The sequence below is a fragment of the Curcuma longa genome, chromosome 13, assembly GCF_044706935.1.
Source record: "Curcuma longa cultivar G26 ecotype Majalengka, Jawa Barat chromosome 13, ITB_CL_G26_1.1, whole genome shotgun sequence".
Taxonomy (NCBI): Eukaryota; Viridiplantae; Streptophyta; class Magnoliopsida; order Zingiberales; family Zingiberaceae; genus Curcuma; species Curcuma longa.
The window spans coordinates 5,616,144-5,633,379 of NC_133873.1; the positions used below are offsets into that span (position 1 = coordinate 5,616,144).

Consider the following 17,236-nt stretch of genomic DNA (forward strand, 5'->3'; position numbering starts at 1 on the left):
ATTTCTTTACATTTATTTGTCGTATTTTTAAAAAATTAACTATCTAATAGAATAGTCTTATTAAAAATAGAAAGTTTAAATAAAAATATAAATTTATAGAAAAATCCATACTTTGTAAATTAATCTCGATTTGATTTTTAATCCTATCCAATTGGAGAAATGATAATTTTGTTTAAAATTAATTAGCATGCAATATTATATCTTTGGTTATTTTCCCCCGCAAAGGTACATAGTCAAATTCTTAGGTTTAATATAGGATTTCTAATGATAAAATTTGATTTATATCTTAACTTTTTTAGAAACATTAAATATATAAATTAATTATATATTTATTTTTTTCTCGTATAAAATGTGTTTCCCCAACGTACAAAAGAGCAGGACGCAACGTACATTGTACACGTCAGCGTCATTATCCAATGGACTAAATCCGTCTTACCTCAACTGACCCACTTCCATACTCCAGCGTCATTATCCAATGGACTAAATGCATCATATTTGGGCCCCACTTATTTTTGTACTCACTCGGTTACCCACTCTGCTCGCTCGCCCCTTCGTTCTTTGACCACGTTCGATTATCTCGGATCTCATGATCCTCGTCATTATTGATCTTTTTTTTTTGCCTTTTTTATAAAAGGAACAGTAAAATTACGTGTTTACCCTTATGTTTAAAATAGGAAATAAGTTGAAGATTAGAAAATATTAAAAATGTTTTGCGAGAAGGAATTTATTAGGGTGCCGTAGCGTCTTCCTTCCACGCTCGGATTTCAACCACTCCCACCCCACGACGCCTTGATGTGCTGCTGCTCCCTGAGCCATGTATAAAGCTGCCTCCTTGGGATTCTTCCGTGCGCGTCACGCTCCTCCTGCTTCCTCCGCCCTTCGTTTTTCGTCGTTTGCCTCGCCGTCCCTGACCCGATCTCTCGCTTCTCCGTCGAACTTTCGAGTGCTGCCCTCCGCTGCGAGATCCGTCGCCTTTTCGAGATCCTGCAGTTCTTTCTTTCCCAGATCGCGGGTTAGCTCGAGCGCAGGTTGGCGTTCCGGTTGGAGATCCTCCATCGTTTCCGGTGCTCAGATCAGGAGCTCCGCTGCCCTGAATAACTTGTTCAGTAGGAAGATGGCGACCTTCGGTATGCAGAATCCTCGGATCTAGTTTTATCCACAAGAAATGTTTGTCGTAGAAGAAATCGTACGCGTAGTGGGAAGTTTGAAACTTGATCGTTCTTTGAAGTTTTGAACTGGTTGGATTGACTTTTTTTTTCTTCTCTCCAGTCGCGCAAGTGATCATAAACCAAGTTTTTTTTTTGAATTAAAAACAATGGTCCGCTAGTGGATCTTATTAATCTTTGACTGGAAAATGGGGTCATAAAGGATTGATGAGATGATATACGACTTATTGGAGTCAAAACAATAGAAATTTTAGATTTGTGATATGATTGTGAAAGGAATATTTTATTTGGTTCCCTAGCAAGGTCTAAATTTTCGTCGTCAACGCATATAACAATATATTTCAGGTAGTTGATGTCTCAATGCAGTTGTTTACATGCATCAACATAACAAAGCGTTGATATTCTATATGAACACGCTTTGCAAAATTGGATAACTAATTTATCTTAGATCTCAAATGTTAGCAAATGTATTAACATATTTTTTTAATTCTAATCACAGCATTCTCTTATCATGCAGATGGATTTATCAGTTTATGCAATAATTTCCTGTGAAATTGTTGTTAACATCATCATCATCATCAAGTTACTTCTGTCTTATCATCAATATCATCAATCTATGTCTGCCTCTCCTATCTGGGACTAGATATATATAGTTTGTTCCTTCATCAAACAAATTAAATTACCATTAACATACTTCTTATACCTAAGATGCCCCTTTTTCTGTAAAGGAATATACTCGATTTATTTGCAAGTTTAAAACTCTGAATACTGTTTTAACTTATATTAATTACAATGGTATCTTGCAAATTTGAACATATATTAGTGATGTTTACATCATATTTAAATCTATAGTGGTTCATCCAAACTCAATTTGGAATGATATTTGTAGGCATAACTAATTTTTCAATGTTGCCTTTTCTATGAATTTGAGTATTTCTTTCCCATTGCTCCTTTTCATTTGAAATCGCTCTAGATAGCTGAATTTGCATGACTGGTTGTTTATTTTTAATGCTCTAAAATATTTATTACAACCATCTAGGTATGGATCTCTACTTCTGAGAGCTCATGCTCTAAGTCTTTTACATGTGGTCAATAGGAGTACAATTTTCTGATTAGGAAGGTCAGTATCAGATTGTTGGGTGCATCGTCAGAGTGTCAGGTGTTTTACACAGTTAAGGGGAGTAGATGAGAAAGTCTGTTATTAGAGTAACCTGAAAAGGCGAAATACTTGATCCTTGGTAAGGAGCTACAGAATTGGTGCTATCTAGGCATACACATATGAGGGATTGGTCATTGCATGCTACAATGCAAGAGGGTCTTGCATTCTTCAACTATACTTATTATGCATTCTTAAGAACTAAAATGATTTTTTCCAATTGTCTTCTCATTTCATTTTTTCTTTTGTACTTTGTGGCTTTACATGCACATTCTTTTGATAACATCAATAAAGAAATTATTTATAGTACAACTGACTGTATATCATTATATTATGAGAAAATTGTTTGTTTTTCAATTCTTCTGTCTTTCTGTATGTAGCTACTGAAAATGCCTTCAATAGTATCCTGACGGGTCTTCCAAAGCCTGGTGGTGGTGAATATGGCAAATACTTCAGTTTGCCTGCTTTAGATGATCCAAGAATAGGTATCATTATTTAAATGTGTTAGTGATTGTTATTTTGATACTGTATGTAGCTATGTTGATTTACTTTTGTTTCTTCTAAGTCTCAAGTTCTGACCTTTCTTCATAATAATATTAAAACAAAGAGAGTTAGAAGAACCATGTCCTTAATTGGTGTTCCAGCTTACCATCAAAGAAACAAATGGATTTAACAAGTAGCAATTATATTCATCTACATAGTTCTTAGTTTACTAGATAATTGTAATTTGCATGCATAGAAATGAAGACCTAACTAATATTTTGTTAATAATTTAGAGCTATAAGATACAGTTTAACACATGACTGCCAGTAATCTTTCTAATTTAGTTTTGTCTATTAAGAAGAATTCTAGACTGCAATCCAAGCAAGGTACTGGATAAGGCTTTGTTGATTAGCAGGATCTGATTAAGACAAATAAATCACAAGATCTGCTTATCTGTTCTCTAAGTATTCTTTTGAGATTTTTTTCCTTTGATTTTTTTTCAGCAAAAGCATTCTTTATTTTAATGTTCTTTTCATTTTCCCAGAGATTTTGCTCACCATAGAGTTATTATTGGTACTTATCAATAGGTAATTTGCTTTGTTGTCAAATTTTGTTACTGTTGTCTGACAAAGAGCCAATCATTTTCTGGATGACAGATAGACTGCCTTACTCTATCAGAATCCTTTTGGAGTCGGCTATCCGGAATTGTGATAATTTTCAGGTCACTAAGAACGATGTAGAGAAGATAATTGATTGGGAGAACACTTCCCCTAAGTTGGTAGAGATTCCTTTTAAACCTGCTCGTGTTCTTCTGCAGGTTTGTCAAGGTTACATGCACACTAATTTCTGATTTTTTGCTGTGTTTCCTTAACTATTATTATTTATTTTGACAGGATTTTACTGGTGTCCCTGCTGTTGTTGACCTTGCTTGTATGCGTGATGCTATGAACAAGTTGGGTAGTGATTCTAATAAGATAAATCCTTTGGTGCGTGCTGGGTTACCTTGTTTCTCATTCTTTAATCATATTTTTTTCTCTGGTTGATGTTGGGAAGGCCATTGTACTTTAGATCATTTTGGCATTTCCTAACTAGCAGTAATTTCTGGTAATAAAATTTCTCTTGGATTACAATCTTTCAATACTTGTCCATCTGACTTGCATCTAAACCAAAGTTTAGTTGTACTTGCTTGTATAGGATGATTAATTTCAATATCTAAGTTGGTTCTGTCTTGGGCTTTCATAGAGATTATGATAGGCATTATGATTTGTCATTTGCAGTAGATTCTTGTTGTTGGTATAATTGACCATTCGGTCCAGGTAGATGTAGCAAGATCTGAGAATGCAGTGCAAGCAAATATGGAACTTGAATTCCAAAGGAACAATGAAAGATTTGGTTTCTTAAAGTGGGGATCTACTGCTTTCCAGAATATGTTGATGGTTCCACCAGGTTCTGGCATTGTCCACCAGGTTAGATTTGTTTGTTAAAGGATTTGGTGAAACTCTTATTAGTTTGAGTGAACAACCTAGCTTTTTCTTTTTCCCCTGCTATTGAACTGCCTAGACTTCATTTTAACTGCACATATATGTGTATTTTGTCTTCTATTCCAGGTTAATCTAGAGTATCTTGGTCGTGTTGTTTTCCACACCAATGGTATCCTGTATCCTGATAGTGTGGTAGGAACTGATTCCCATACTACTATGATTGATGGGCTAGGAGTAGTTGGTTGGGGAGTTGGAGGAATTGAGGCAGAGGCTGCTATGCTTGGTCAGGTAATATTATTGAACATCCAAAGCAACTTCCTGAGCTAGAGTTATGCCTCGCTTTTTGTTATTTTCTCAAACCTTCTAGTGTGTTGATTAAGTGATACTATTCAACATGCCAATGCAATTTCTTGTGCTCTAGATGTACTTGGTCTTACCTACTGTGACAATCCTTAGGTGCACAGGAATGTTATTTTTAAAGGCAAATTCTACTTCATTTTCATTTCAGTTTTATTTTATTTTTGTAGCTAGATCAACTTTCTTTCTTCGGGTGAGTTAGCTTATACTGTTTAATCTAATGAAAGATGTTCTCATACTGAACAATATACCTCTATGTGGAACAACTAAGTACTATATGATTTTTCAGAAGGAAAGCAAACCAATGAAAATGTCTATTGTTAGTAATATATGATTCCCTATGTACAAAGAACAGGAGTATGACCTACAAACCTCCAGCAACCTGAAAGAAGCATCTGTTACTGCATTCTCTGAAGGTTAGTTTATATTAGGATTTTTCTTGGGTCAATTGTACATTCAACTGTTTGGAATTATCTTTACTTGCACTAGGGGTTCTATTGTTACAAACCAAGAAGCATGTAAAGAAATCTATTTACTGATAGAGGAACATAATCCAGACTTCAGATTGTAATTCTATTTCAATACGAAATCAATTATTGCAGTTCTAACAGGCTAAATACAACTTAAATCATATTCAATTATTGCAATCTGTCAAATATGTAGATTTCTTCATTTGTTTTAAAAATGTAAAAAGAATATTATCCATTCTGTAAAACTATGTAGTTTTATTGAGTTTAATTTAGTAAACTATAAACAATTGGATGTGGCTTGTATATTTTAGTATGCTTTTCATGTTTGGTCAAATTCATCTATCTTGCCTTTTCTTGACATTTTTTAGTTGATTGTTAAAGCAGCCACTGCACTGTGGTTTGTTAATTTTAACTATTAAAACATATCCTTACTTGTAAAAGCACTTATGCACTATTCATGTTTCCATCTTTTTACCATTTTATATTATAATAAGAGGGCATTGGTTATGCTGTGTTTCTGCAAATCCTTTGATGCTGGTTTCTGTTTTCCTTTTTCTATCTTTTTGCAGTTGGTTGTGGAAGGTCAGTTAATAATATTTGAAGCTTTAGACTATTAAATATTCCCTACTAATAGAAAGCTATAGGAATTTATTAACTATTCCATCGTTAGCTTTTTTGTCTCTAGTTTCAGGCATTGTATGTTGTCTTCTTCAATGCTGTCTTCTTCGAGCATTTATGTAACATTCTCGCTGATTGGTTTAGAACTTCCAAAGTTTCAATTATTTTCCTATTGTGATTACTATAAAATTCTGATTTCTTGTCAGTATTGATTGAAATCTTAAAAATATCTTGCTTTCCCCTATCCTTTTTCTTGAAACTGTGAACAGAAATTAGAAAGTCTAATTTTTTCTGAATCAAACAGTCTTATGTTTTAAATTCTGCATTTTTAATACTGTATTCTTGTATCTTTCAACCCATGAGCATGGTCTTGCCTGGTGTAGTAGGTTTTAAGTTGAGAAGGGGAAACTACAAAATGGTGTCATAGCAACAGATTTGATTTTGACTGTCACCCAAATGTTGAGGAAACATGGAGTTGTTGGCAAGTTTGTCGAGTTCTATGGTGGCTTTCACTTGGAATGTGGAAAATTTATATCATTAACTTTTATTGTCAAACTATTTTTGACTTGATGCTACAGGTGAAGGAATGGGTGAGTTATCATTGGCCGATAGGGCAACAATTGCTAATATGTCACTTGAATATGGAGCAACAATGGGTTTCTTCCCTGTGGATCATGTGACCTTGCAATATCTTAAGTAGACGGGAAGAAGTGATGAGACTCTGAGTATATTTATGCAACAAGCGTGTAATTTGTTTGCACTGAAAATAATATTGTTACATGGTCCCAAACCAATATGTCAGTTTTTCTATTTCGTTTCTTCAACATAGAAATGCATATTACCCTTTCAGACATTGACCTAACAATGAATTGATAGGAGTGCAAATTTCATAAAATGGGATGGTGTGTAATGGGATTATGGATCATCAAGATACTTACTGAGAGATTATTGAAGTTCAGAAAACATATCCAATGTGTGATGATGACATGAATTTGAACATCTCTAGTGTAACAATCTAGTTGGTTCATGTGAGCTAAATTGAAAAATTCAAATGATATATGTCACCTTATCTAATAATCATATGTTTCGGTGAAGCACTATGAATATGAATATTTCTGTGCTTATTTAGCTACTTAACTCATTCTTAGAAAAAATTATTGCTATGATCAGTCATTTTAATAACTTTAATATTTGTGCACAAGATTGTTTTTTTGTTTTGATTTTGAATCAAAGATATCTTACTAAACTCATTCCATAGGGTGGCTATGATTGAGGTCTATTTGCGCGCAAACAAAATGTTTGTTGACTACAAGGAAGTAAGACACTAACGACTTTCATTGTGTAAGCAAATCAATTGTTGATCCATGCACAATTGTGTTTGTTAGAATGTCTGAACAACCTCAGAAGGAAAGGATTTATTCATCTTATCTAGAATTAAACCTTGCAGATGTTGAGCCCTGCATTTCAGGTCCTAAAAGGTAGACCTTTGTTGTTATCTTTCAACCTGCCCTCCCTTGTTATCCATTTCTTTGTCAAGAAGCCAATGCATTTAATTTTTTTTCCTTTCAATCATTAGAGACCTAGAGGTAAAGTTGTTGTTGTGTGACTTAAAGGCCACGGGTCCGAGTCTGGAAAATAGCCTTTTGCAAAGTATGATAAGGTTGCGTACAATAGACTATTCTCGGGACCCTGCATTGGTGGAAACTTCGTGCACCAGGCTGTCCTTTTAATCGTTATAGACCTCATGATCGTGTACCCTTAAAAAAGATGAAAGCATATTGGTATCTCGTTTGGACAACAAAGTTGGATTCAAGGTGAGAGCCCTTGTTGAACTGTGCAGTGGTTATTGAATACTAAGATGGTTTTATTCCTCACTAGTAGTTAATGCCTAGTTCCATCATTTAGCGAGGCCATGAACAACCTGCACTAAGCTGCTTCCTGTAGATATACAATCTTTGTTGTTTGTTTGTTTGTTTTTTATTTTATTTTTATAGTTTCTGGTGCCATTTTCTATAAGAAATTTGGGATAGATGGCAACTGGCACATTTTTAAGCTTGAAGTTGCAACGCTGAAAAAGATACATTGTTTCCTACATTTTCTGAAGTTCATTTATTTAATTATCAAGAACCTATCAGTTTTTGAAACTGGAAGTGTCTCATCAATGCCCTATCTCGCAATACAATCACTGTCATTATATTGATTATGACCAGTTGCAAATTACCTACAGTTGTTATCTTGATTATTGTTCATTGTTACTAACCAGTTGCTGCTTTTGTAGGGATTTGCAGTGCCCAAGGAATCATAAGAAAAAGTTGTGAAGTTTGACTTTCATGCTGAGCTCAACCATGGTAGTGTTGTTATAGCAACAATAACAAGCTGCACAAACACATCAAATCCAAGTGTCATGCTTGGTGCTGGACTTCTTGCAAAGAAGGCATGTGAATTGGGTCTTCAGGTTAGTTGATAAGGGGAGAAATATGTCTTTTCGTCCAAAATTTTTTTTTTCTAAAAGAAAAACAATTGAGGCCTTACTTAAATTATAGTGACAATATTGTGAATTTGGATATTGTCTGTTTTCGCTATAAGATGATAGTTTGTTGGTGTTGTTTGTTATGTTTCTTGAGCATCTCATTGTATCTCATGCTTTGTGCAAATATATTTTTTTGGTACTTGCTGTATTCATATAGTGATCTTTCTTCCTTGATATTTTGGTTAAGCCTTGATTCTAAAAGAAAAACGGTCGAGGCCTTACTTAAATTATAGTAACAATATTGTGAATTTGGATATTGCCTGTCTTCGCTATAAGATGATAGTTTGTTGGGGTTGTTTGTTATGCTTCTTAAGCATCTCATTGTATCTCATGCTTTGTGCAAATATATTTTTTTGGTACTTGCTGTATTCATATAGTGAACTTTCTTCCTTGATTTTCAGGTTAAGCCTTGGGTGAAAACAAGCCTTGCCCCTGGTTCTGGAGTTGCCACCAAGTATTTGCTCAAAAGGTATTACTGCTTGAAGTGGTCACATTTGTCAATTGATTTTTCATGTTTTTCAAGTATTGATGAAATTATGTATAATTGTAGTGGCCTTCAAGAATATTTAAATCAGCACAGATTCCATATTGCCAGATATGGTTGCACAATATGTATTGGAAATTCTGGGGACCTTGATGGTAAGTTAAGTTTTATTGGATAATTGAAAGGATGAGGATATCAAGGTTTAAAATATGCATAAAACATACAATTTGTTTATAAATGGTTGATTTTTTATTTTCAGTTTAATTAATGCATTTGTTAGATCATAAACAAATCATGTGTCGCAACCAACTACAACTTCATGGGTCATTAAATAAATTCTAAATATAAACTATCAACCGGAACAATACTAATTATTTTTCCATTTTATAACTTATATGTTATTATATTATATATTTATAATTTATATATTAGATTTAGATTTTTATAACTTATAGACATTAACTAATATACAAAATAAAATATTTATATATTTATAAACACGCCGTAAATGAATTGGCCCATTTATTTTCCAACCCAACCTGGTTAATTGTGGGTCATAATTGAGGTAATTTGTTTGTGACCCGAACTTGTTTAGCTCAAACTTCAACCCGTGAAATTCCAGATCAGGTCGTGGCGTGTAAAGGGGTCGTGTAAACTTTTTCCATCCTTAGGGAATATGAATGACTGTCCATGGAACTGTTGGAAAATGCTCACTTGTTTATATGCTTAAATGATATGAAAATTTGACATGGCATGAAGCTAGATAAGTGAAAATTATCTACCCATTAGCAATCTTGATCACATAGGATACTTATTCCACTTGGCAAAATGGTAGATCTTATAATTGAAGCAAGTTTTTATTTGCAATACTGAAGTGATAAAGAAAGTTCAAAATGTTTTTATTTATCTGGTTATACAGTATGTTAGATTATCTTATTTAATATCTATCTTACCTTGTAAGTTGTTTTTCAGGTTGACATTGATTTTGAGAAAGAACCAATTGGAACGGGCAAGGATGGGAAAAGCATATATTTCAAGGATATATGGCCATCCACCGAAGAGATTGCAGAGGTAGATACTTGAATTGCCATCTCTTTCATATGATCTCACATTGTTTGCTTTTCATGTAGGAAAAGCTCATGGAAGGGATTCTATACAACTACTATGATGGGGTTTTAAAATGGAAAACATATCTAGCAAATACATTTTTACAATTAAGAACATTTAAGATAATATAGCTACTAGTGGTATAACTATTAGTAACCAGACCAATTAATTCTTATGATTATGGGTCTATGCCAACTATATGTCTTTATTTATAAAATTATTACGTGTTGAATTTGTTATATCCTGGCCAAAACCTTCTTGTTAGTAAACTAATTTTAGCTCCAGTTTAAGATTGTGGAGGGTATCATATTCAAATGATAAAAGTTTGGTTAGTTAAAATGGAGAGGGTCATTGTAGTCTTGTGTGATTGTCATATGTGCTTTAAATTGAATGAAAATTTTGTAAGGGTGTGGTAGAGCTAGTCATTTTATTTTATCAATTGTAGTTTTGCCTCGAGCCATAATATTACACAATCAAGAGACAAGATAACTGTTGCAGAGATGAGAATGTCTTCATTCATTCAGGGGATTACTATGATAGTTGATCAATTAGAAGTCATGTTTGGTGTGACCAAAGAGCACTTGTTAAAAGTGATTTGGATGGCTTTGATATCACTAGCAATATAAGCACATATTATATAGAGTTCTATTGAAGTGTAAGATACATGTGCTGCCAAATAGTTGCACACACCAATTAATGTTGTATGTTTCATATATTAATTTGGGATTTAATTATCACCTTATATCTTGGAAAATTTTGTATCTTAATCGTGGAAATGTTTATAATTTTTGGAACTCTCTAATTGTCTTAGTAAATTTTCCTTCACTTCTATGATTTAGCGCAACAGTAAAGTTACTGCCATGTGACCTTGAGGTCACGGGTTCGAGTCGCGAAAACAACTTCTTGCAAAATGCAAGATAAGGCTGCATGCAATAGATCCAATATAATCTAATCCTTTCTTGGTACACCGCACTAGCGGGAGCTTTGTGCACCGGGCTGTCCTTTTTTTATGATGTTTTTTACTCTCCAAAAACTATTGGCTATTTTCTTTGTTGTTAAGTGGACTTTTCAGGATGTATTTGGGATTTTTTGGTAATGCTGGAAAATTTTTTATAGGTTGTGCAATCGAGTGTGTTGCCTGAAATGTTCAGAAGTACATATGCAGCAATTACAAAAGGCAACCCCATGTGGAATCAGCTGACTGTCCCAGTGACATCCCTTTATTCATGGGATCCAAAGTCTACCTACATTCATGAACCACCATATTTTAAGGACATGACTAGGGCTCCACCTGGCCCTCATGGGGTGAAGAATGCATATTGCTTATTGAACTTCGGCGACAGCATCACAACAGATCACATATCACCTGCTGGTAGCATCCATAAAGATAGTCCTGCTGCAAAATACCTGCTTGAGCGTGGTGTAGACCGCAAGGATTTCAATTCATATGGCAGCCGGCGTGGCAATGATGAAATAATGGCAAGAGGAACATTTGCAAACATTCGTCTTGTCAATAAATTCCTGAATGGGGAAGTGGGACCGAAGACTATTCATATTCCAACAGGGGAGAAACTCTATGTTTTTGATGCAGCAATGGTAATTCCACTGAATCAGATACTTAGAATTTAATTTCAATGTTTTTATCTAAATAACACGTTTAATAGTCAATTAGATCTGAAGTACCTAATCAAATTGGGTTTTAAATTTATCATAATCAAGATGAGGATTCTCAATTCTGTTGAATGTGAAAAGGTACTTGCAATATTGAATCATTATTTCATGAGGTGGTTTCTTGTTTTTACAGGTTATATTTATGATTCTTATCACACATTTTTGCCAGAAAATTTGTTCATCCTGTGTGATATTTTATGAATTCATATATATGCTGCTAACAGTCATTGAAGCTAATACTGAAGTTGCTAAGTCACAAAAGGTTTAAAAAATGAGTTGCAGCTGTTACATTATTAGCAGAATGGAAAATGGTACACCCTGGGTAAAACTTGCTAATGCCTTGGTTTGATACATAGCCTTTTTTCTAACTTAAGGGTGCATGGTGTAACTTGGTACTGCACTAAATGATTAGCAAATTGGGAATTTCACTCTTCTTTCATAGATTGGAAAATTGGTATTCATCTGTGTTGCTGCATTGAAATTGTTTCTGGCAGTAATTATTCTATTTTTTCAACTAGTAATGGTATTGTTTCTTGATCTTTTCTTTATTGCAACATGCAAAATTCCAATACAAAATACAACAGATTAAGTAGTTGACCTTCTAATATAGTTGAGAAATTATAACAAACATGTTGTGTGATCTAATGGCAAGACCTCATAAAGTGCTTGCCAAATTTGAGTTCAATATGTACTTTCACTTTCGAATTCCATGGGAATAATTATGACTCAACTCTACTATATCCTATGTTCTTTCAGAGATACAAGGCTGAAGGACATGATACCATAGTTTTGGCTGGAGCAGAGTATGGTAGTGGGAGCTCACGTGATTGGGCTGCGAAGGGCCCGATGTTGTTGGTGAGTTTCTATGGCATGATTCATCATCAATATTTGGCTTTGCTGTGGTTTGTAAATAAATGAAATACTGTGAATGCACCTCTGCATCATATAGAATCTGATGTCGTTTTACTATTTTCTTTCTTTAGGGAGTGACAGCTGTGATTGCTAAAAGTTTTGAGAGGATCCACCGCAGCAACTTAGTGGGAATGGGTATAATCCCACTCTGCTTCAAGCCTGGTGAAGATGCAGATTCACTGGGTTTGACTGGACATGAGCGTTACACAATAGACCTTCCAAGTAGCATAAGTGACATAAGACCGGGACAAGACATCACTGTTGTAACAGATACAGGGAACTCATTCACATGTACTCTTCGATTTGATACCGAGGTAATTCTGACTGGTAGATGTTTTGCTATTGGCTATATATTAAATTGCTACCTTAATGGATTTGAAGTAAAGTTTCATCTATGTGTTATTGCTTTATGAATCTAGGTGACATCTACAGATCAGAATCTTGAGAAATAAATAATTCATTTTAACAAAGGCTATGTTGATGTTATCCTTCGTAACTTAAAAAATGCTTACCACCAGATATGACTACAAATGCCCAAATCCGATATGATCTCTTAAGATGCTTACTTAATTGAGATATATTACTTTTCATTTTTTTTCAATTATGCAAGTCTTTTAATTTTGGGCCTTCATTTTCATTCTTTATTGTACCTGCATCATTGCTATTTTCTTTATCTTAGACGTCTCATTTAGTTGTTTCTTTGTTTGCACCATTTATATTTAGTTTTTACTTGCCCTGCTTTAGAGAATATATTTTCTATGCCGAATAAGCTTGATTTCTATGCTGATATAGTGTTATTAGTTCCTGTTTCTCTATGTTCTGAAATTTTAGATATCAGCTAGTTTGGTTTAATAGTTTTGGAATGGATAAGAACATAATATATGAAATGATAAAAATTTTAAGAAACAGGTGTTTAATGTAGATCAATAGATATTTTAATAATTTTTCAAATTAGTTGTCATTGCTTTAATACTATTTGAGTAAATAATTTAATTTATGTTTGTATTTAAAATAGGCTAATATTAAATATGGTTTGATATCATTATTTAGACTATAACTAAATGTTAATAATATAAATACTGATAATTAATGATATAAATATTATTAATTATTATTAAGAAGATTAATTTGATATATTGAATATTTTGTAAATTAATGATAATACTATTTTAATATTTGAACAAAAGATTTAATGAATGCTATAATTATTTATTATAAATTAAAGTTAAATATTAATGATACATCAATATTTAGAACATACCTAAATATTATTAATATACAAATATGTAATGATAATTTGATATATTGATGATATTATTTAATATTTATTTAGTAAACTTACCTTTATAATGCTTCACTTTTTACTATTAATAATTATTACCCTACAGAATTATTAGCACACCATGAATAGTCAATTCAACACCTTTGCTTAATAATATATTACACTTTATCGGAATGTTTACCCATTAACCCATTACTTAACATAATAATATCAGTCACCTAAGTGCATTGGATTCTTCGAGCACAGTCCGTGGTGCTTCTTTCACAGACGATCCACTGGAATTATGTGATAGCACTGGAAGCTTCGATAGCCTGCTGATTTCCCCAAGACCAGGTTCCTTCAATTCTACTGGAACCTGCCAATTTTTTAAAGAAATTTACCATGAATTTCCCCTAATTGCCAGTGAAATAGGAGCGACTACTAGCTATTTTCACCATGCTGGTGTCCCTAATATATTTATCAGAATTCAATCAGTTCTCATTGATCCTTATTTAACAGAAACCTGATAATGCACTGAAATATCAATTTCCTATTTGAAGTGGACTTAATTGTCTTGAAAAATATAGATTGGAAAAGTTACCGACTGAAATTATTGTTTATTGTTGAATAAGAACTATGCTCATATCTTAGCAGAAAGACCAGTGTTTCCTCTTCTTGAAATGCTTCAACGTTCTTATCTTGTATCCAAATTGCTCTGCGCAGGTGGAGCTGGCATACTTCAACCATGGAGGGATTCTCCCGTTCGTCATCAGAAACTTGAGCGGTTCTAATCATTGAGTAGCATGTTTCTGTCGGCAACTTAAGCTGTTAGCATTGTTTGTCTTATGCCACGACGAGTCAGCTTCCGGTCCGAGGGTTGGGCGGTTCGAATAAATTTCAAATAAAGGAGCTTGAAAGGGAGAGGAATTTCTCAGCTAGATTTATCAGTCTATGCAGTGATCACCTGTTTGCTCGATGGATTGGATTGCGTGGTGATTGTTAGTTCATTTGCAGTAAGATTGACAAATGACAGTAGGGTTGTGACTTTAAACTCCTGACGTCTGAGATTAAACATATATGCTGTTTGATTTTGCAATGTCACCAAATGCAACTCTAAATTATCAACCCTAAATGATCTTGGTACTGAAGTTTGGTGAAAACACCAGGCAGAACTTATTCCTCAGATATTTTCATAGTTCCTCTCGATTGCAGGCACGAAATTTAAATATTTGAATTAGGAGAATCATGTGACTTTTTTCGATTTCACAGATTGAAATTTACTTTAAGATGTAAGAGATAAAAAAAATAGATACACTATATATTTTCTAATTTGATTCATTGAAGGAATCTTTTCATTCCTATGTTTAATTTGTGATAAGTTATGAGCAGTTGTATTAAATTTTCTTTTCTTTAAAAATAGTTGTATTCAATTTATCACTTTGTTCTCTCCTCTCCGTCATTTTATCCATCAGCTACTTCTAAACTAAGTTTTTTATCCATCAGCTACTTACAATTATAATATGATAAACTTCTTAGATAAACTTGGATTCCAATTTCATTCAAAATATATTATAAGGGAGAGTTTGAAAAATTTATAATATTGAATTGTTCTATGTTTTTCGATTTACTGATAGACGAAAACATCTTAACACAACCCCGAGGTGCATTATTTTTTTTATCAGAATTTTTTACACAATTTAAATGTTTTTCTAGAGTTTTTTTCTTTTATTTTTAATTTTTGAGATTATTTTAAAAAAGAAGGGCCTTAACAATTGAATAAAAAAGGTCTAGGGCAATAACCAATATTAGGGATCTTTTTAGTCAATTATTAATTTCTTATAGTATATTATACATAAGCGGTGATCAAAATTAAATATATAAAATTAAGTAAAATATGTTATTAACATTCTTTTAAAATTAATTTACTTTATAAATAAATGAATTTACATTATATCTTTATCATATTATCATGTTGTATATAATATTGCCTACACGGGTGTGGAGCTTAAAATATTTAAGGAATAAATAAAAAATCAAAGTTTGAATCTTAATATTAAATAATTATTTAAATATCAACCTTAGTCTTAGATTACCTATTTTAGATACCAAAGTTTTAGAATTTAAAAAATGCATAACACATTTTTATTATGCTCCTTTCTTTATTAATAATTGATTGCTCATTCACCAACAATTGATTATTATAAATAGTTGAGTACACTAGTTGATTTTTAAATTTACTGTACTAGATTTATGATTATTAGTTACGCAGCTCGCTATGCCAATTTATAAAACTCATAATTTTCTATATTTAGGTTATAAAATTTATGTATGAGGGCATAATTACATTTAGAATAATGTAAGAAGTATAATGAACTTATTTTAAAATATTTTAAAGGTACCTAAGACTATCGACGAGTTTTGATTAAAACTCATTATGACTTTAAGAATTTCAAAATTACTTCAAACCATGACTATTATATTCTTAGGAACCTACTGAGTGTAATTATACACTCAAAGTTAGATTTCACGGTCTAAATTGAGAGATGTGGATTTTTAAAATCTTTACAACTTTAAGACAATTTGACATAAGCTCATTAATGGATTTAGTAATAATTACTTACCAACATCATTAAAAGATTCCTAAGATTCCTTAATTCAGAGTATGTCAAAATTTTTAAATTTTGAACATTATAAAATCATCGGTGAGATTTGGACAAACCTTAGAAATCTCAAAACCATTTCAAATCAGATCATTATACTTTTGAGAGTTTTCTAAGCGCAATCATACTCTAAAATCTAGATTTCATAATCTAAATTGATCTAAATTGAGATATATAAGTTTTTAAAATCTTCACAATCTTAATCTAATTTGTCACACTAATTAAAGAGTCTAAGTTTATCATGCTTACTCATTAACACCATCAAAAAATTCTTAAGACTCTTCTGATTCAAACCATATCAAAATTTTAAATATCATAAAATTATTTATAAATTTTAGTAAAATTCATTTATAATCTTAGAAGAATTACTTCAAAATAGGAAGAGCATATATAACAATGGAGTGCCGGTTAATAAACTATTGGCAATTGGTAAAATTGGTAAAGGAGGAGACATGATTGGAACGTACTACTTATTTTTTAAAATTCTGAAACCTTGGTACGAATAATATGAAAATCTACAATAAACCGTTTAGTAAAATGTTGAAAAGAGTTCCATTACAAATTTACAATTATGAGTTTTTCCCCGGAGAGGATGACAATTGACAGCAGCTCCTAATTAAACAGTAAATCCCTGCTTAATCCTCTCCAAGATTATGGATTACTTCCTTAATGACCTGAAACTCTGCCGCTTTCGCCAGCGACGGTCGGGTCGTCATGGGCTTAGTCACCTTATATATCTCCGCCAACGACCGTAACCTCCTCCGCCTTTTCCTCGGCTGCCGGATTCCCTCCTCCTCCTCCTCCTCCTCCTCCTCTTTCTCTGTTCCTTCTGCGGCTCTCACCGTCGAGGTTTCATCGACCACGGTGCCATTCTCCTCCT

The 17,236-nt window shown here is 33.0% G+C and overlaps 1 pseudogene; it reads left to right on the forward strand.

The window, feature by feature from the left end:
- The first annotated feature begins 754 nt into the window (after positions 1-754).
- LOC141843940 (putative aconitate hydratase, cytoplasmic) lies at positions 755-14,858 on the forward strand (annotated as a pseudogene).
- The last annotated feature ends 2,378 nt before the right edge of the window (positions 14,859-17,236 follow it).